The sequence below is a fragment of the Eulemur rufifrons genome, unplaced genomic scaffold (assembly GCF_041146395.1).
Source record: "Eulemur rufifrons isolate Redbay unplaced genomic scaffold, OSU_ERuf_1 scaffold_209, whole genome shotgun sequence".
NCBI classification, from domain to species: domain Eukaryota; kingdom Metazoa; phylum Chordata; class Mammalia; order Primates; family Lemuridae; genus Eulemur; species Eulemur rufifrons.
Genome location: NW_027182991.1, coordinates 220,001 through 240,000, shown reverse-complemented (window position 1 = coordinate 240,000; position 20,000 = coordinate 220,001).

Sequence of the window (20,000 nt, the reverse complement as noted above, 5' to 3'; positions counted from 1 at the left end):
TCGCTCTCGCTCTTCTTTTCTTTCTGACAGAGTCTCTCGTTCTGTTGCCCTGGCTAGAGTGCCATGGCGTCAGCCTAGCTCACAGCAATCTCAAACTCCTGGGCTCAAGCGATCAGACTGCCTCAGCCTCCCGAGTAGCTGGGATTACAGGCATGTGCCAGCATGCCCAGCTAATTGGATATACGTGTGTGTGTGTGTGTGTGTGTGTGTATATATATATATATATATATATATTTTTTTTTTTTTTTTTTTTTAAACAGAGTCTCACTCTGTTGCCCAGACTAGAGTGCCGTGGCGTCAGCCTAGCTCACAGCAACCTCAAACTCCTGGGCTCAAGCGATCCTACTGCCCCAGCCTCCCGAGTACCTGGGACTACAGGCATGCGCCACCGTGCCCGGCTAATATTTTTCTGTATATATTTTTAGATACTGTTTCTGTATATATTTTTAGATATATAGTTTCTTTCTATTTTTAGTAGAGATGGGGGTCTCGCTCTTGCTCAGGCTGGTCTCGAACTCTCGACCTTGAGCGATCCACCCGCCTCTACCTCCCAGAGTGCTAGGATTACAGGCGTGAGCCACCCCGCCTGGCGTGTACGTTCTGTATTCACAGACAGACGGAAGGCAGGGAGAATGTTACCCTTTCAAAGCCCGCCCTGCTCGCCTCTCAGCCCACCGATGGCACTCTGAATCCCGTGGCATTCCTTCACTCAGCTGAATTCTTCAGCACCCGACCCCCCCCCCCTCGCCCCACCCCCGTGCCACGGGAGTTCGTTCTCATGGCAGAGCCATCGAGGCTGTTGCCACACGTGTTGTAGGTGCCTAGGCAGACTGTGCCCTGGCCCCGAGGAGGTACGGAACCGCCTATCGCCTCGGGAGGGAGGGACAAGATGTGTCCGTGTCCAAGGCGACGTCCTGTCGATCACGAGGAGGCCTGCAAAGGCTCGTATCTGCCAGGCATTGAGCCACATGACATGAAACACCGGTGTGTTCCTTCACTTAGGTGGTGTCGCGTGTTGATACTCACAGAGGATGATAAACCCACTCGCATGCCGGCTGAGCCCCCTGTGTCTCCTCCTCTATCCACTGAGGGAAAAAACCGCAACGAAAGGTAGAGAACCACAGGGTGGGAAGAGAGCCCGTCGCTCTCCCTATGTGACCGTCCGGAGTGCTCGTTCAGATGGGAGGAGGTGTGTTTGTGTGTGTATGTGTGTGTTTCATTGATTTTGGTGCCATCTTTTCTCTGCAGCTGCGTCAGAGGACAGCGATTTTTCCGATTTTCACTCCGCTGAGTGAATTGCCTTTTGAAGAGAATGTCCACAGGAAGCCTACGGTTCTCCCGCGTGGGTGGCCCTCCTCTAGAAATGAATCTCGTTTCTTGAACGGAGGGGACTTGTTGACGCCATCATGCTTTCGGGACGACTTCTCAGACGCTAGCTTTGGACCGCAACATAGGTGCCCCCCGACATTGCCTCAAGGGTTCCGTGGTGCCTCCTGTCAAGAGACCCCACCGACCGTCCCCAGCCTGCCCGCTCAAGGGAGCCGGGCCCCTTCTGATCTGTCCGCCCGCCGTGAAGCTCCCTCCCGAGGGTCGGAAAGCCCACCTGTTTCCCAGTTCGGTTGAATGATGGGGCACCCGGGCAGGGCACTGGCACCGAGTGACTCCATTCTGAGTCTGTCTGCTCTGTGGGGCGGGGGCGGGTGGGAGGGGGGGCAATTCCGTCTCGACCGGTGGCCTCCTACCGACTGACTCTATGGGACGGACCATTCTCACTCAGGATCGTGTAACCTTCTTGGCCTAGGCACATCCCGGCACTGAAAGCCACTTTTCGGGGACACTCTCCCACGTACAGATAGATGGCCTGCACGAGTGCTCTTCCTTTCTCGAAACACTGGAAATCTGTCCTCAATTTTACCTGACCTACCTGACGGTGTGTGATAAAGGAGCATAGAACCCTCAGCCACCCTCCACCTTCCCGCTGCCACGAGAGACAGTGCCGAGCGTGAAATTCTATCCCTGACTCTCTGTGTCCACCGTTCTCTGGGTAGGGAAAGAACTTAACCAGATAGGCCCTATCGGTCGCTTATCTGTTCTGATAGTTTTGTGGCAGCCATTTCTTTCCCCCTTTCTTTTCTATTTCTGTCTCTCTCCCCCACCCCCGCCCCCAAATTCTTTCTACGAAGACGTTTAGGATGTCAGATTCTGGCCACATGCCCCCCCTAGGCATAGGGGGGCCAGCATAGACAAAGGTCTTCGGTACCAAGTGTTCATTCCACGGTGACAGATATTGCCACTCTTGTATTGACCAGGGCGAGATCGTGAGTGGGTCAACTCTGAAACTCCCTGTACTCTACTTCTCTCTTGGGTAGGTCCCTGCCCCAACCCTCCGGCTTCTAGCACACACCCAGGGGCACTCTCTCCTCTCTGGATAAAGTTCCAGATGATCCGATCCGCTCCGAGGCGGAAGGGGAGCTGGCCGGGCCACCCACTGTGCGCCCCACCCCCACCCCGCCCCACCCCCGTCAGTCATAGGGTCCGTTCTTTTCAGGATGACACCGGCAGCGGTTGCTGGGTGTCACCTTGCGGCCACTTTGATCAGACCTCGGGATCTGGAAAGTCAGGTGACGTTGGGAGTTTAAGAGCTGACTCCCGGGAGGTGTGGAGGGCGGGGAGGAGAGCACGGTCCGGACGGTCCCACCCTCTTCTTCCCGGGCCCGCAGCTCTGGGCCCGCCCGGGGCAGCCCTAGCCTCTAGCGGGTCTCCGCCCACCCGCCCTGTTGTCTGCGGGAGGCGCCCCTCCTCCCGCTCTCTGCCTCCTCCCGGGACCGTAGGCCTCTGCCCGTCGTCTTTTTTATTTTTATTTTTTCCCTTTTGTTTGTTTCTCTTTTATCTTGTTTTTTAGGCTTATCGAATATCATGTTGTATAAAAACTTAAATCACAGAATGAATTATATTATATAACAAGATGTGGCTTTTTATCCTACGCCGAGAACGATGAATTTTTCTCTTCGTGTCCATTTTCCTGTCCTGGAAGAAATACAAAGTTGCTCGTGATACTTCCCCATCATCTTCCAGTTTCCCCCACTGTCAACACGATGTATTCGATCGTATATCTTTGTGTGTGCACGTGGGCGCCTGTACCTATTTCTTTTCGGCATCAGTCTCAGGTCTTTTGGCACCTAGGGGGGAAAAAGGAGAAACCAATAAAGGACAGAAAGACGTTCTGTCGTTTTACGCTCCCCATCACCACCACCACCACCACCACCACCACTTTTGGGAGCTTGTAGTCTGGCCTATGTCCCCAAGGCAGGTTAAATCTTTTCTTAAAACTCCCAAGTGGTCCCCTGCCCCGCCCCCCCCCAGGTGGGCGGCCGGCAGAGTTCACAGGCTTTGTTTTTGGCAGAGCCTGGACGATTGAAATAATTAACCACAATCATCGCTAAAGCTGAGAACCCCTCCCCCCCTCATTAAAAGCTCTGTATTTCTGCCTAGCCCTGTGTTCGGGGAAATTCGGAGGCTTGAGATGGGAAGGTCTACCCTATTTTCTCCTTTACCGGCAAAATAGACTCTCTCTTTCCTTCCTCCTCAAACAGCTTGTCCTCGTTATTCGGCCTCGTGGGCAGGTGGCCGAGCTTTCGGTAACACCAAGTCTTCTAAGTTGTGTTGTGTTATCGGTCTTGTTTTCTTTCTTTTCTTTTCTTTTCTTTCTTTCTTTTTTTTTTTTTTTTTTTTTTTTTTTGAGACAGGATTTCTTTCACTCTGTCCTCTCCCAGGCCGCCTTGGCCTGATTGTAGCTCACAGCAAGCTCCAAATCCAGGGCTTAAGTGATCCTCTCTGCCTCAGCCTTCTGAGTAGCTGGGACTATAGGCAAATGCTGCCACACCCGCCATAATTTTTCTTTTTTCTTTTTTTTTTTTTTTTTTTTTTTGTTGGTAGAGATGAGGTCTCATCGTGTTACCCAGGCTGGTCTCCAGCTGCTGGGCTCAAGTCACGCTCCCGTCTCTGCCTCCCAAGTTGCGGGGATCACGGGCATGAGCCACCATGGCCAGCCAGGTTATTTAAAGGCGATCGCTTTGCTATCCTGATACAAAACCCCAAATGTGCGAGTTTAAGGCACCAGACGGAGGGAGTCCCCACACTACATTGTCACGAACATTGAGGGTGGCTCACGAAACAGCTGGGATGTGGCCACACAGTAGTGATCGAGGCGATATATTCTAGTGGGATAGCAGAAATATAGAATGTCCTGAAGACACTAAATGTCGGAATGCCACAGCAGTCAATGGCTGACAAACTTCCATTCCATTGTGTCATGGTAGGCGGCTTACTTTTCTCCTGCTCCCTCGGTATGATTAAGGCCTGACGTAGAAAATGTCTACGTCTCATCCAAATCCACCGAGACGATGGAAGGGGGAACTGGGAGAGGAATAAAGAAAAACAAGAGAGGGAGAAGCGAAACAAGAGAGAAGGGGGCCGAGGAGGAGAAGGAGGAAACTGCCTCCCCTGTCCCCATGCTACCCAATTAATAAATGAAGAATGGCCTCTTCCCTCCTCTTCCCAACCCCTAACTATGCCTGGAGGTGTATCGTAGGCCTACAGTCCTAAGAAATGTACAACTACTGATAGTAATGGGAAGAAATGCAGTCTAATAGGTTTCTGTGCAGTGGGACACCCAGGCCAGGGCACTTACGGTGAATGGAGCTTGCAGGGCGGGCGGGAGGTTGCTCTGGGTGAGTCTGTGAGTTGGCGGTGAGTGGTGAGTGAATGTGAAGGCCTAGGACATTACTTACTGTAGGTTTTCATAAACCCTGGACACTTAGGCCGCACGACATTTACCTTTAGAAATTTCTTTCTTCAATAATACATTAACCTTAGCTTACTGTAAGTGTTTTCACTTCATAAACTTTTCCATGGTGGTTTGGTTTTTTTTTTTTGTCTGTCTGTTTGTTTGTTTGTTTGTTTGTTTGTTTTTCTTTCTTTTAAACTTTTGGACTCTTTGGCAACACCACGACTTAAAACACAAATGCGTTGCACTGTTGTACACAGATATTTTCTTTCTCTGTGTCCTTATGTGTTCCGTAAGCTTTTTCCTACTTTTAAAGTTTTTATCGTTCTATGCACTTTTCAAAATAATAAAAACTAAAACAGAGAGGGGGGGTGGGAGAGGGAAGAAGAGAAATACACACACATGAATATGTTTCCCAAGTGAACTGAGGAAGGGGGCCGAGTCAAGGTTCTCAGGGAGCCACCAGTGATGAAACGGTCAGGCTCAGAATCAGCATTGCAGAGTGGCTGCAGAGCCGGGGGGCCTGGACTGGCTACCTGGACGACACTCCGTGTTTGGTAACTTGGCGAGTCATAAATCCTCTTGAGCCTCAGCCTCTTCATCTGCAAATGCAGAAATCATGGTGCCTACCCCACAGGGATATTGGGCAGAGTGAAAAAGCAAATGCAGGCAAAGCCCGCAGAAGCACGCGTGGTAAACAGTAAGCCTTTAATCGTGGTCACAGTCGTTGTTATAGGATCATCTTCCTATGTCCTTGTCTTTTAAAGATTAGCAGAACCTCCCAGAAGATGAGAATGGGCTCCCCCTGAGCAAGTCTCGGCTGTAAAGTCACAGGCATGTTGAGCATGTGGCACAGAAGGCAGAATAAAAACCTGATCCCGGAACATTATGTTCCTGCAGGACATGAAATCATTGAAGGTATGGGAAATCCTACCTCATATCCGTTTTACTAGAACACCTATGATTGCGTACGCACATGGACGCACGCGCACCCCAAACTTTTTGAGCTTCACAAAACAGCGTAACCAAGGAACACACTATGATGCTTCTTAGCGATCTATTTAGGCCCAGGTTACTCGTCACTCTGAGCCTGCCTCCTTATCTGTCCAATGAGAATAGTGTTTGTCACAATTATCGTCATCGTCATCCTACCTAACGCTTCTGGTAAAATTGAAGTGTGAGAACACCCGCTAGACAGAAAATCCATGTTATCTCTCAATTTTTCTTCCTCCTGATTTCTATCTGAATCTGTGAGCTCGCTTTGGTTCACTTCGGTTTTTCAAGAGGCTCCGGTTACCTTCTCTCCCACCTATATCGGATTGGGTCTGACGGAAGAAAGAAGGAAAAAAAAAAAAAAAAAAAAACAAACATAGTAAAGAAAGCAGAACAACATTTGTTTCTGAAGCAACCGATCAAACATTGCTGATGAGCCGGTCTTTTCTATTTCAGTAAACCAAGGAGGCCTATTGTCACGAGGATGTGAGGGGCCCGGGTAAGATTGGATGATTACCCCTAAAGGAGACAAAGCAGACAGACTATGGCACATGTGATCTTAGCCAAGAGAATAAACAGTGACCTCTCTGCCGAGTTGGGCCTTAGCATACCAAAGGGAAATAAAGGTGTAATAGGATGCTCAATTTTTACTCTGGAAACAGAGGTTGGTTGGGCACTGAACTGAGAACACTGAATTTTTTACCCTCCTTGATATTCACATAGGCTTAGAGGAGGCAAAAAAAAAAAAAAAAAAAAAAAGAATACTGAGCCTATAAGTCATCCCTAAAACTCGGATTTTATGTTCCCTTGCCTTTTCATAACTGAGCAACACACAACATTAAAGAATGGACACAGGCCGGACGCGTTGGCTCAGGCCTGTAAACTTAGCACTCTGGGAGGCCGAGGCGGGAGGATCGCTCAAAGTCAGGAGTTCGAGACCAGCCCGAGCGAGAGTGAGACCCCCCGCCCCCGTCTCTACTAAAAATATAGAAAGAAATTGTCCAGACAACTAAAAATATATAGAAAAAAATTAGCCGGGCATGGTGGCACATGCCTGTGGTCCCAGCTCCTGGGGAGCCTGAGGCAGGAGGATCGACTGAGCCCAGGAGTTTGAGGTTGCTGTGAGCTAGGCTGACGCCACGGCACTCACTCTAGCCCGGGCAACAGAGTGAGACTCAGTCTCGGGGGGGGGGGGAACCCAAAAACAAACAAACAAACAAACAAAATAAAAAACTGGAAGGGACACAGACTTCCACAGGTTTGTGTGTGGCCCCTTTTACTTATTAACGCTACAGGACCTTAATTATTTGTGCTCTGAATCTGATATTCAAATTATCCTTGTGGCCAACGCGTTTGAACAGTAGATGGTAGGGGAAGAAGAGTTCACCTCCTGAATAGATGACAAGTAACGGGAGTACTGGTGAAATTACAAGTGGCTTACGTTTACACACTGAAAATCCCAGTTAGCCGCTACCATGAGTTCAAAGAAGAGATCTAAATTTCTGACCCTATGACCCTAAAAGATATTTCCTCCCATGGTGTCACAGATAAAAATAAAACTGCATCCTAGCACTTTGGGAAGCCTAGGGGGAAAGGATCGCTTGAGGCCAGGAGTTTGAAGTTGCAGTGATCTATGATGATGCTACTGCACTTTAGTCTGGGAAACAGAGTGAGGGCCCGTCAAAAGAAAAAAAAGAAAGAGACAAAAAGAAAGAGAGAGAGAGAGAGAGAGAGAGAGAGAGAGACAGGAAGACACAAGGAAAGAAAGAAAGAGAGAAAGAAGAGAGGAGAAGAGAAGAGAAGCGTCAATCTATCCATTGCATTTTCTACCCTTTAGGTGACTGGGCTTCAGCAGGGTGATGTGATCTGACAAAGTTCATGTTGCTAAGAAATAAAGCACTGGGGTTCAAACTCTGAGTTTTCAAAATCCAGCATATCCCCCTACCCACCATACCGTGCCACCTCTGAGAGTGGATATCTCACAGAGGAGAGCTGTGGAGGCCATTCTTGGACAGACAGAGTCAAGTAGTGGAGACCATGGAGTCTCTGCTCTGCAGCCAGTCTAGAGACATATGGAGCCATTAACACTGCTTGTGAGGAAAATACCATGTCATAGGGAAACAGAAATATTTTCCGCCTTAGGCAGATACAATTTAGGAAAAGACCCGAAACCCCTCTTCCTCTAACAGTGCTTTCTGGTCAGATGCTGACCCCTTCGATTCACAGATTCAGATACATCATTCAATGCAAGCATTGTCAACAAGTCACTCTTTGCAGCTTTCTGAAATTTCTCGGATATAGCATACTTGTAAAGATGATCACTTATGTGAAGACACCACCCCTCCAGAAAAACAAAAACAAAACCAAAACAGAAGCCCACTTTTCTCTGCTGTGAAAACCAAGATCAGCTTTTATGAGATCCACTAAATTCACACAAGAAGTAAAATATAATCATACTGATATATGCAATTTTTCTCTTAGAACAGAATGCATGGTGCTCCTTATCGTCTCAGATACTGTCAACAGAAAGCACGCGGTGGATGAACAATCTCCGTGAGCTTTTCTACAGAGATGGGGGTGTGTGTGTGTGTGTGTGTGTGTGTGTGATAAATAATGAGGGTTGAGGAGCAGATAAATGACTGGGGGAAAACAACAACAGCAACAACAACAAAAACCACTTCCTGGTTCCTCGATGCAAGCATTCATTTAAAGGGTATACTCGTATGTATACCTAGGTGGAAAGTGGAAGCAGCTTTAAAAAAAAAAAAAAGAAAAATTGCTGCGAGCCCTGGTTATGATACGGCAATAAGCGCTAGCTCTTGGAAGGTGTAAAACATATTCACGGTGGCTTACGCCAATTTGGGATGTACAAAGACGAGCTTGAGCACCACCACCAACCAAAAATATGAATGAATACCTGGCTAGCGATCAGGATCAGACATAATAGAAAAGAAAAAGCTCCCAAGGCTAAAATAATGTGAACACGATTGACTCGTCCATGGAAAAGAACCCCAAATCACTGCAAAATAATTTAAAGAGTTTTATTCTGAGCCCAACGGCCGTGATCATGGCCCAGAGAGCTACGCCCAAGAAGCCTTGAGCAAGCGGACCCATTGTGGTGGGGTGGGTTACAGTTTGGCTTCATACATTTTAGGGAGACAGGAATTACATGTAAAATCACAAATCAAAACATGGAAGGGGTACATTGGTCTGGGCTGAAAAGGCAGGACATCTGGCAGTTGGGGGGGGCGGGGGAGGGAGGGTGCGGTGTTTACAGGTTTACAGCTGGGTTTAAAGATTCTTTGATTTGCAATTGATGACATAAATGAACCTCTGCCTAAAGGCTTTGCATCATGTTTTCAGTTAAGGTAAGGAGGTCTGCTAATCACAGACAAGCCACTGGACAGTTTACCCAAAACTCAAGTGCCCTGTAGTTCAGTAAACGGTTGGCCTGCTAGATATGCGTTAAGCTTTGTCTTGCCTGGCCTTAGGCCCGTCGGACATTCAGTATCTCATTGTTATAAAATCTGACTCCATCAGGGAGGAGTGTCTGACTTCCCCTGTCCTTGCGGGGCAGCAGCTCAGGTTTAAGGGTTTTTCTAGGGTTCCCTGGGCCAACCACGGGACGGGTCAGCTGGCGGTGGCGGGCGGGGGGCGGCTTAAGATTTTATTTTAGTTCATAGACTCCAGAAATGGTGTTTCCCTGGGAAAGGCACACGAGTTCATGAAAAGCTTTCATTCAGTTGGTCTGGCTCCTCCCTGAGGTCGTCTCCCTGCCCCCCACTCCTCCCCTCCCCTGGGGCCGGAGCGGGGGGGGGGGGGGGAGGGTGAAGGCCCAAGAGGAGAGGCGCGTGGGGGAGGTGCCGCTCCCAGAACCAGAGACTCGTCTGGGCCCCACGTAACCCAGCCACCGCGACCGCTTCGCCCGAGGAGGTGCCCAGCAAGTCGTGCTTCTGCCCCTCGGGATTGCCTGCGGGCTGGGGGCGGGGTACGAGCTCCCGGCCCAAGAGGGAAACCCCTAGCCTGGCCGCACAGATGGCCGGGCCCCCGGCGGAGCCCTTCCGCCGGTTTCCACCCCTCCCCCACTCACTGCGCTGACTGCGCATGCGCGCTCGCACGTAGCCGCCTCGGGCTTCTCTCGGGCGGAGCCGCTTTCAGCCGCGACCCCGCCCCGCGAGCTGACTGTGCATGCGCGCTTGCACGTAGCCGCCTCGGGCTTCTCTCGGGCGGAGCCGCTTTCAGCCCCGACCCCGCCCCGCGAGCTGCCGCTTCCAGGCGGCACACCGCATGGGGGAGGGGACGGAGCTCTAAAGAAATCAGTCCCCTCCGTCTCCTGCCTCAGGAAAAGCCCCAAACCCTTGGAGAACTGCCACCCACCGCCACTACCGTGTGTGGGGGGGGGGCGGGGGGGCTGGGTCTTTACTTTGTGTCCTCCTTGTGGCCCAGTCCAAGGCGGCTGGGCTGCCAAACAGATCGTCTCGAGAGGGAGGCAGGAAGGGCCCAGGTCTGGACAGGGGTGGATTGGACCCCTCCACCCTGGGGTGTGGACTTGTGACCGAAAGCTCAGCTGCTTGTCCACGAGGCCGAATAACGAGGACAAGCGGTATGAGGAGTAAGAAAACAGAGAGTCTACTTTGCTGACAAAGGAGGAAATAAATAGGGTAGAGCTTCTCAGTCTCAAACCCCCAAATTTCGTGAACATAGGCCTAGGCAGAAATACAGAGGTTTTAAAGGAAGGAGGGTTGGTTCTCAGCTTCAGGCAATTACTGCAGTTAGCTGTTCTAAAGGTCCCGTCTCTGCTGAGAAGAAAGCCCTTGAACTCTGTGGGCCGCCCACCCTGGGGGCCACCTGGAGTTATAACCAAAGAGTTAACGTGCCTCAGGGATGCAGGCCGGGCTGCAAGTTCCCAAAAGCCTGGGGGAAGTTTTAAAAAGACAGAAAATCTTTCTGCCCTCTTCCCCTCCCACCCCCCCACAAAGCCATTTTCTCTGGTGCAGACTCGGCACCCTCCCCGTGCAGGCCTGTTTGTCCTCAATCATCTGTGAGGTTCACGAGGAGGAGATGCTCTCTCGCTCTCCCCACCCTCTTTCTTCCCTTAGGAAATCCTCAGCGCTGTTCCACACACTCAAGGTGGCGGGCCTGCTCCGGCCACCAGCCACCTCTTGTGCCACCTCCCCCCCCCCCCCGCCCCCAACGGAGTAGGTGTACAGACAGGAGCACACTTTACTGGAGGGCGCCTGGGGATGAAGAGTTGTGGTGGCCAAATGGGGGATGCGGGGCGGGGAGGAGAGTGGCTGGCATTTGGCAAAGAGTGACACGGAGTGGCCATCCAGGCTTGTCTGAAAAGTGGGACTACGAGCCTGAGAGCGCCGACGGAGTCGATGGACATGGTCACTGCTGTGGGATGTCTCTTTTACCACGATGTAACACCAAAGCAAACCCCTGACCCGCTGGGTCGGAGAAGGCCTTGTGGGCAATTTAGAAAAGCCATGGCGTGGCCATTTGGAATACTTCCTGCCTCTCCGGGAATCAAAAATTAGAAAGGACCATGGGTTCTGTATTAACGTACCAAAGGCAGGGAGAATTTTAGCCTTTTAAAGCCTGCCCTGGCCCTATCTCAGCAAGGCAGTGGCACCCCAAGTTCCGTGACATTTCTGCACTCGGCGGCTGACTTCTTCAGCCATCTGTTGCGATGCCCCTGCCAGGTGGCCACTCACTCGCCCCTTCAGTTCAACCCTTGTACCAGAAAGTGTTGCCTTCTTCCTAACCCCTATGGGGGGGCCGGGGGGTGACGTGTGTGTGGGGGGGGGGTAGTGGAAATGGGCAGACCCCACAGGTGCAGCCTCTTCCAGGTCATAATGGGCCTGAGGCAGCGTGGGATTCCCCCGGAAGGGAGGCAGGGTGGCACTACGGCACCGAAGCCTGACGCCGGCGGCCACGTGGATGGTGGGGGACACGTTAGACCGCTGAGATGCAGCCACTGAGAGCCACCCCGCAGCAAGAGGTCTCTCTTGGCAGAGCAGGCACTGAGTCCGCAAGTCAAGACAGCTGGGAGGCCTGGGAGACAGAGGCCCTGGATCTCAGGTCCCGGGGTGGGGGCGGGGGGCAGTGCCAGTGCCTGGAGAGAGAGAGAGCCCAGGCTCCAGAGGCCATGATGGGGCCTGGTGGGCAGGGCCGAGGAGGTCAAGGCCGGGTGTGGTGGGGTCCGGGATGAGGGGCTTGGGGTGACGGGCAGGGAGAACGACCCGTTCACTCAGACGTGCCCTCAGAGGAAGGCAGAGGTGCGTTTTGCCTTCCTCCGGCTAGTGGAACGCTCGGCATTTCTTTCCTTCAGAGCTGGGTTGAACCGGTATGGCATCTGTTATAGTACGGAGTGCGAGACAGGACAACCTAGAGACCGAATTGAGCCAAGTCATGAGTCCATATTAGCTGGCCAGCGACCACCCCCTGCCCTGTTAGGGTACAGGTACAGAGAATGGCCCCGAGCCGAAAAAAGCAGGAAGGTTTCAGACTATCCTAAGCTAGAGCTCCGTGACTTTAGGCACGGCGGTTGAAACAACACTATACCACCTACTCCGCAGCTGTGTGGTCCGGGACCAGCCTCGGGCCCCCGTTTCGTTTCGGTTACAGTCTTTAAGCGAGCAGGTTTACAGAAACAGATAGCTCCAATTAAGGAACATTCTTTCAGGCGTTAAGCAAGCACAATCAATTTTACGACAGGCAGCTGGAAAGTTTAAACACTTAGTTACAAGTTAATTGCTTTGTTTTATCTCCGCAAGGTACGTATTTCCAATTACAGACATAGGTCAAGCGGACATCGGTCACCTAGCGAGCAAGCATAAGTTTTCAAGTGGGCCTTTACAGCGTCCAGACAGGCCTCGGTCCAGTTATTGTGCATTCTTTTTGACCACTTGGAAAGCTACTAGCACCGTTCCGGGCCTCACCTCACTCACGCGGAACTACAGAGTGATGACCCGGGGTGGGTGGGTGGGTGTGTGTGTGTGTGCTCCCTCCTGTGGTGGGAAGGGTGATCTGCTCGCCCACCCGGCGTGGTGTCCCCCACCCCTGCCCCATCTTGGCGTTTACAGAAAACAAACACGAACACAAGAGAGGGAGCCGGAGGAGGAGGAGGAACATATGCTGCTATCCAGGTTATCCTGGGAGGCTTCCTAGCCATTTCTGAGGAAACAGTGTCTCCTGGCTGTCTCCCGTAGTTTTATTTATTGACTTATTTATCTATTTTTCCTTTTGGCTTGAACCCATTCTTTTCGTTTCGGCATCTCATCTGACATCCTCTTCTGAGAGGAACCTGGAAACGTTTCCCCGTGTTGCATCTTTTCAGGCTCTGTACGACTGACGAGCATCGTCCCTCTTCAGTCACTGGGCTCTTTGCTAGCCAGGCCTTAATTCTCCACGTTGTAAACCCCAGATCGGATCTCCGCCCGGAATCCTGTAGAGACCCACCGAATCGATGTTTGGACTGGGATGTCTCGTAGACCTTACCTATTAAAAACCGATCCAGGCCAGGCTTGGTGACTCACGCCTGTAATCCTAGGCCAAGGCGGGGAGGAGGACCGACCGCTTGAGGTCAGGAGTTCGAGACCTGCCTCGGCAAAAGCAAGACCCCCGTCTCTACCAAAAATAGAAAAAAATTAGCCGGGCATGGTGGCACACGCCTGTAGTCCCAGCGATTTGGGAGGCTGAGGAAGGAGGATCGCTGGAGCCCAGGAGTTTGAGGCTTCCAGTGAGTGAACTATGCCCTGCTCCCCCGCCACCCCTCCCCATCATCTCTAACGAAATGACAGTAAAATAAAATAAAATAAAATAAAGCTCAGAAAAAAAAAAAAAAAAGTACTATGTAGTGAGACCGATCCTAAGAACACGGGCTCGGGGAAGGAAGTCACTACCACGGTATAAAATTGTATAAACGTTACCCGTTTCTGTGTGCGTGCGTTTTCTGAGAAATGACCCCCTTTTGCTATGGGGCCGGGACTGGAGTCCCAGTTTGGGACCATAGGATTCCCCGCACTCGACTCCTGACTGATTCGACCTAGGGTTAGCTCTGTGTAAACACTCTTTAGACGTGGGTGTTTTATGGATTTCTGTCCTTCGGGAGAAACGACTGGCCCGGGTACAGGAGTGAGTGAATGTACCGACCGTCTTCTCCCATCTCTCTCTCTCTCTCTCTCTCCCTCCCACACACAGGCACACGCGCACGCGCACGCGCACGCGCGCACACACACACACACACACACACACACGCCGTTTCCGGGAGCGCCCACTTCATGCGCTTCGGTCCACCGTGACAGATAGTCCAACTGTCTGTCCAATCATCGTGAGTGGCTGCGCCTAGGCCCCGCTCTGAACCTCTCCGTACTGTTCGTGTGTCTTCAGCAGGTCCTGCCTCCACCCGTGGCATCTAGCACGGGCCGATGGGTCCCTGTCCTCTCTCCCTGCCGTGGACGCCCCCCTCCGGCCCCCCGCCCCCGGGGGCTCTCTGGTCGACTAGTGGTGGGGAGTGTGCCCGAGGGCTGAGAGACGTGGTCCGAGAGGGGCCGGGAGGAGGCCTGCGACCCAGTGTGTACCCACTCCCGCCCCCACGCTCCCTCCCCCACGAGGGAGCCCGTCCTTTCCAGGCTGACACTTGGATCGGTGGATGACGGGGGTCACCTGGCGGCGGGCGAGCGTTATGGGAAAATCCGGTAGGCGTGTTGCGACGTCCTGCCACAGAGATGGCTCTGGCGACAGCCTCGGGCCGCCCCACCCTGGCCTCCGGCCAGGCCCCGTGAATGTGTTCTCTTTGTCCCCGACTTCTTTCTTTGTTTCACCAGCCGGCGTGCTCTGAGAATGTGAAGTGTATCATAGTTCCACCCTGGGTTTCATGATCCTAAGATAGGAAGGGGTTTTATGATTCCACGACAGAAAGGTTTTCTCATCCTATCATCTCTCCCCCCCCCTTCTTTCTTTCTTTCTTTCTTTCTTTCTTTCTTTCTCTTCCTCCTTCTGCCTTTTCTTTACTTCTTTGTTGTTTCCTTCTTTCAGTCTTCCTGTCTTCCTTCCTGCCTGCCTGCCTTCCTTCCTTCCGTATTTCTTTCCATTTTTCTTTCCTCTCTTCCTTTCTCCTGTTATCCTGTGTTTCTATCTCTGTTTTTTCCATCTTTCTTCCCCCTTTCTACTTTCCTACCTTCTTTCTTTCTCATTCTCTCCTTTCTCTCTCCTTCCTTCTTCCTTTCTGTCTCTTTCTATACTTTCTCTCTCCTTCCTTCTCTCTATCTTTTTCTCTTTCCATCTTTCCGTGCTCTTTCTTTTTCTCTCTTAATTTCCTTTCTTTTTCTTTTCTTTCTTTCCCTCCTTCTGTCTGTCTGTCTGTCTGTCTTTCTTTCTTTCTTCTTTCTTTCTGCTTCCATCCTTCCTCCCTTTTTCTCATTCTCTTTCTTTCTGCCTGTCTTTTCTTTCCTTATTTCTTCTTTCCTTCTGTCTTTCTGTGTTTCCTATCTCCTTCCTCCCTTCCTTTTTCTTTCTTCCCCGTGCCCTCTTCCTGTCTTTTCTTATTTACTGTTTTTTTCTTTCTGACTTTCTCTCTCTGTTTCTCCGTCTCTTTTCTTTCTGTTCTTTTCCTTTCTCTCCCTTTCTCTGTTTCTGTTTCTGCCTGTCTGTCTCTCGGCTATGTTGTGGTCTGTGCAGAGACGGGTTTGGTGGACGATGTCGGTGGTCGGGCCGACCCATCCTTTCTTTGATCCCAGTGCTAGCCAGGCCGGGGCCTGCTTAGCTTCCAAGATCAGACGAGATTGGGCGCGTTCAGGGTGGCGTGGCCCTAGACTGACCCGTCATTTTTCGATGGCTTCCGTGGGGAGTAGGGGGACTGTGTTTGATGCCCCCGGGGGACCTTCTGGACTCTGAAATGATGGGCTCCAGAGGGTTGCCCCGTGTTTTGCAGCAGACCTCTGGTGGCTGGCGCCGGTTGTGGTCGGGCTCCACCTGGCGGCCGCTTTTCTACAAGTCTCTTGTCCTCTGAATCTTCGGTGCAGCAGGCAAAGCAGGGGACAGTCCCCGATGCGAGCGAGGCTGAGTTCCGGGAAGCAAGCAGCCTTCGCGGGGCCATCTGGTTCGTGCCGGGACGCCGGCTGGGACATCTGGGAGGCAGAGCTTGGGCCTGCAGGGCTGTGTGGCGGGAGGACGTTGTCGCCGCGCTTCCAGGCTCAGCCAGCCAGGCGGCTTGCGGGGCTGCCCGGGCAGGTCGACTAGCACGCTGTGGCCGCTTTGGAGACCCGACCCACCCCGCGGGGACAGGAAGGAGACGGCACACGCGGGCGGGAGAGGAGGGTGTCCGGCGACCGGCCGCCGTCCCGTGCATGCGTGTCCCTCTCCCTCGGCCTCGCCTTTCCTACCCATTTTCCCTGGTTCCCGCTCAGGAGGCAGGGACAGCCCTGTGAGTGGCACCCAGTCGTCCGTGGCTTCTTCCGAGTCCTACTCTGGGGGCGCGGACCGGGCCCTGGGTGGCGCGGGTGGCCGGCGAGGGCGACCCCTGTCGGCCCGCGGGCGCTCGTGGGCCGCGGCGGTCCCGTCCCGATGTTTTCTCCTCCACAAGTCCCCGTGCTGGGGCCGGGGACCGGGCCCTGGGTGGCCCTGGGTGGCGCGGGTGGCCGGCGAGGGCGACCCCTGTCGGCCCGCGGGCGCTCGTGGGCCGCGGCGGTCCCGTCCCGATGTTTTCTCCTCCACAAGTCCCCGTGCTGGGGCCGGGGACCGGGCCCTGGGTGGCCCTGGGTGGCCGGCGAGGGCGACCCCTGTCGGCCCGCGGCCGCTCGTGGGCCGTGGCGGTCCCGTCCCGATGTTTTCTCCTCCACAAGTCCCCGTGCTGGGCCCTGGGTGGCGCGCGTGGACGGTGAGGGCCTCCCTGGCCCTCTACGCCACGGGGGCCGACCAGATGTCCCTGAGTGCCCCTTGTCTGCTGGCGCTGGGGACGTGCTGGGGACAGGTGGCCGTGTCGAGTGTCGTGGGGGCAGGCGTGTTCAAGTGGCTCGGTCCCCGTCTTCCTGCGCGGTGTTTTTGATCACCTCATATCGTCATCTTCCGCCTGCAGGTTAGTACTGACACGCTGTCCTTCGGCGACTGTCGCTGGAGGGGTTGGGCCTCCGCACGCGGACAGGGTTCTGGGTTCGTGGGGATCCAGCGCCCTGCCCTGTTCCCTTTGAGCTGACCGCCTGGGCCCGCGCGCCGGCTCTAGGGCGTCGGAGTGTCCCGACGGTGGTGCCCGCCTCTCGCGTTGGTCTCTTGTCCCCTCGAGAGACGGCACCCGGGGGGGGGGAGGTTTGCGGCAACCTTCCCCCTTACCCCGCTGGCTCTGTGCCGTTGCGTGTCAGGCGGTCCTCGTCTTTGGGTTGTGCTTGGGAGGCGGGGCTGGCGAGGCTGAAGCGGGCTCCTCGGATCGCTGTCCTCGCCGGCCTGACTGACCTCCCCCAACCCTCCCCGTCCTCGGGGCCTGATCGATGTGGTGACGTCGTGCTCTCCCGGGCCTTGAGCCGCGTGCCAGGCGAGGGACGGTCCATTCGTGGTGAATGGTGGCCGCTCTTCTCATTCTGCCCGCGGGCACCTCACCTCTCCTTCCCCGCCTGTGGGCGGTGCGTGGGAGGCGCGGGTGCGAGACTATCCGGCCCGACCGCGGTCGCCCCGCCCTCGGCCTCGTGGCGTTGGCGGGGGGTCGTGAGTCCTCTTGACGCAGCGGGCAGCCCTCGCTCGCCCTGTGTGGCTGTTGCCTGGCCGGGGTCCCCCCTGCCCGTGACGGACGGGTGCGGGGCCGTGCCGCCCGCCCGGTCGCGCGCCCCGTTTGGCGCGCGGCTGCTGGGTCTGCGTGGCCCTTTTGTGGTGCCCCCGGAGCGCACCGGGTTGTTCTCCAAGGTGCCCGAAACCGAGCGGTGGTTGTCGTCCTCGTTCCCGGCGTCCCCCTCTGGTCGCCGCTGCAGCGTCTGCTGCGTTGGGTACACCCTCGAGCAGCGTGCTTGGGGTTGGGGGGGGTCGAGGCGGGCAAGCCTAGAGGCATCCTCCTGCGCTGCGTGGGCGGGCGGGGGGCGTTGTCTCGGCGTCCCCACGATGTGTGCGTGGCGGACTTCGAAAGGCGAGCGCACGGCTTGTGCTCTTCCCACCCTGCCCGAGGTGGGGTGGTTGCACGGTCGTGTGGGCGATCGTGGTGGGGCCGGGCCGGCGACGTGGTGCCGGCCGGCCCCGTGGGGGGCCTCTGCCACCGGCCTGGTCTGCCTCGGTGACCCCTCTCCCATACCGACGGGGGAGTGTCCCCCTCGAAGTGAGGTGGCTTTTGGACCAGGGGCCCCGACCGCGAACGCTCAGGAGTCGCCAACCGTGCGTGTTTTGCCCCATGCCGCAGACCCCCCCACACCTCCCCGGGGCGTGCCTGAACGCCTCCGCCCAGGGCCCTTACGGGGGCGACCGGGGGTCGGGGGCGATCCACCTTCGGCGAGAAAGCGTCTTCTCTAGCGATCATGGAGGCGTGTCCTCTTCTGGGGTTTGTCGGATCCCCCAGCCCGCCGCCTCTCTGCGCGTCGTCAGGCGCCGCCCCTGCGGCTGCCAGTTGTGCGTGGGCAGAGTTCCCTCCTCCCCTGCCGTGGGGGTGGAGCGGTCCGCCGGCCCCCGCGGTGGGGGCCGAGTGCCACTCTTCGCCTAACGTGGTCCGCGCCTCCCCCTCTGAACTCTGGGGGAGGGTCACGCCAGGCCGGGCCGGCGTTCCAGCTGTGAAGGGCGCCCGCGTGTGTGCGCTGCGTGCCCCGGCCGCGGGTCGCCCCGGTGTGCGCTGGGGTAAGGGGGTGGTGGTGCGGCCCGTCTCGCGCCCCCTCCCCAGCCCCTGTGAGCGTGCGGCCCTCCACCCGGTCCCGTGCCAGGCCGCGGATGGATGGGCGCTCCCGTGCTGGCGCCTGTGGATTGCGGCTTGGGGGACCGCCCGGCCAACGAGGGGGTCGTTCCACCGGTGCGCGGTGCTCCCCGGAGCGAGACAGGATTGGGAAACGGACGAGAATGGGATTAGGCGCGGTGGCGTGCGGGCCGAGGGCCGAAGGCCGGTGTCGCTCTGGGACGCCCCGGTGGTGAGGCCGTGGCCCCGTTGGGAGGGGTGCCGAAGGCTTTGGCCGGCTGGCGTCACGGGCGCGTTGCGGGACCGCTCTCGGGTTTGGGGCGGTGGGATCCCGTGGCGTTGTTTCCCCAGTGGCCCGGTCGCGGCGCAGGTCTCGCCTCCCACGGGCTCTCGTGCCTCGCCCTCGCGGGGTCTCATCCCTGTTCGAAAGGGTGTTCCTTCTCTCTTCCTCACGGCTGCCGACCGCCCCGCGACGAGCGTTCGCCCGACTGCGCTGCCCGAACCTGACCTCGCCGCGGGGAGGGGGCGTCGCCCTGGCCGCCAAGGCCCTGGATGGCGCCCCCCACCCCCCCCGGCGACGTGCCTCGGTTGAACGGTCGGCGGGCCTCCGCGTGGCGGGACGGACGGCGTTGGGGGGCGGCCGGTCGCGCGTGCGTGCAAGAAGAGCGTTTTTCCGGAGCTACACGCGACCGCGATGACGGTCGGGGTCCGGGCACTGCGAGGTGCGCGGGGGATTTGGGGAGCTCGCCGAAGGCGCAGCCGGTCGTCCCAGGTGCCGCGGGACCGCCCTTGTGCGCGGAGGCCACTGGCGGTGAGATCCCGTGCGTGTCCTGGCCGGTGGGCTGCCGTCTGAGGCTTGCTACACCCCTCCCCTCGGGCCTCCTGGTGCCCGTCGGCCCCTTCCCCCGTCGTCGCCTTATGCCGCGCCCGGCGGCCCCCACCCCGCTCGCCGCCGCCTTGAGCCATCTCGTCCTCTCCCGTCTGGCTTTCGTAGCCGGGAGGGCGTCCGTGCCCCCGGTGCTGCATCGCTCTCCCCCGTGTGTCCGTAGCGGCCTCTCCCGTGGTCCGCCGCCGCCTGCCCGCTTGCCCGCGGTGGCGTTGCGTGTCGATGGCGTGTGGGGCGCCGTCGTCCCCCGCGGTGGCCGTCTCCCCCGGTCGGTGGCTTCGCGTGCAGGAGCACGCGGGTCCCGCGGTCTCTCTCCTCCGGCCATCCGTCGTGCCGTTACCCGCCGCGCCCGTACGCTCCGGGGCGGGGCCCGGACGGGCTTCGGCCCGGTCCGAGCCTCGTTCGGGGTTGTTCGGGCGCGGGCCGCTACGGTCACGATGCTTGACTGGCCGCGGGGTGTGGTGCCCGGGCCCGTC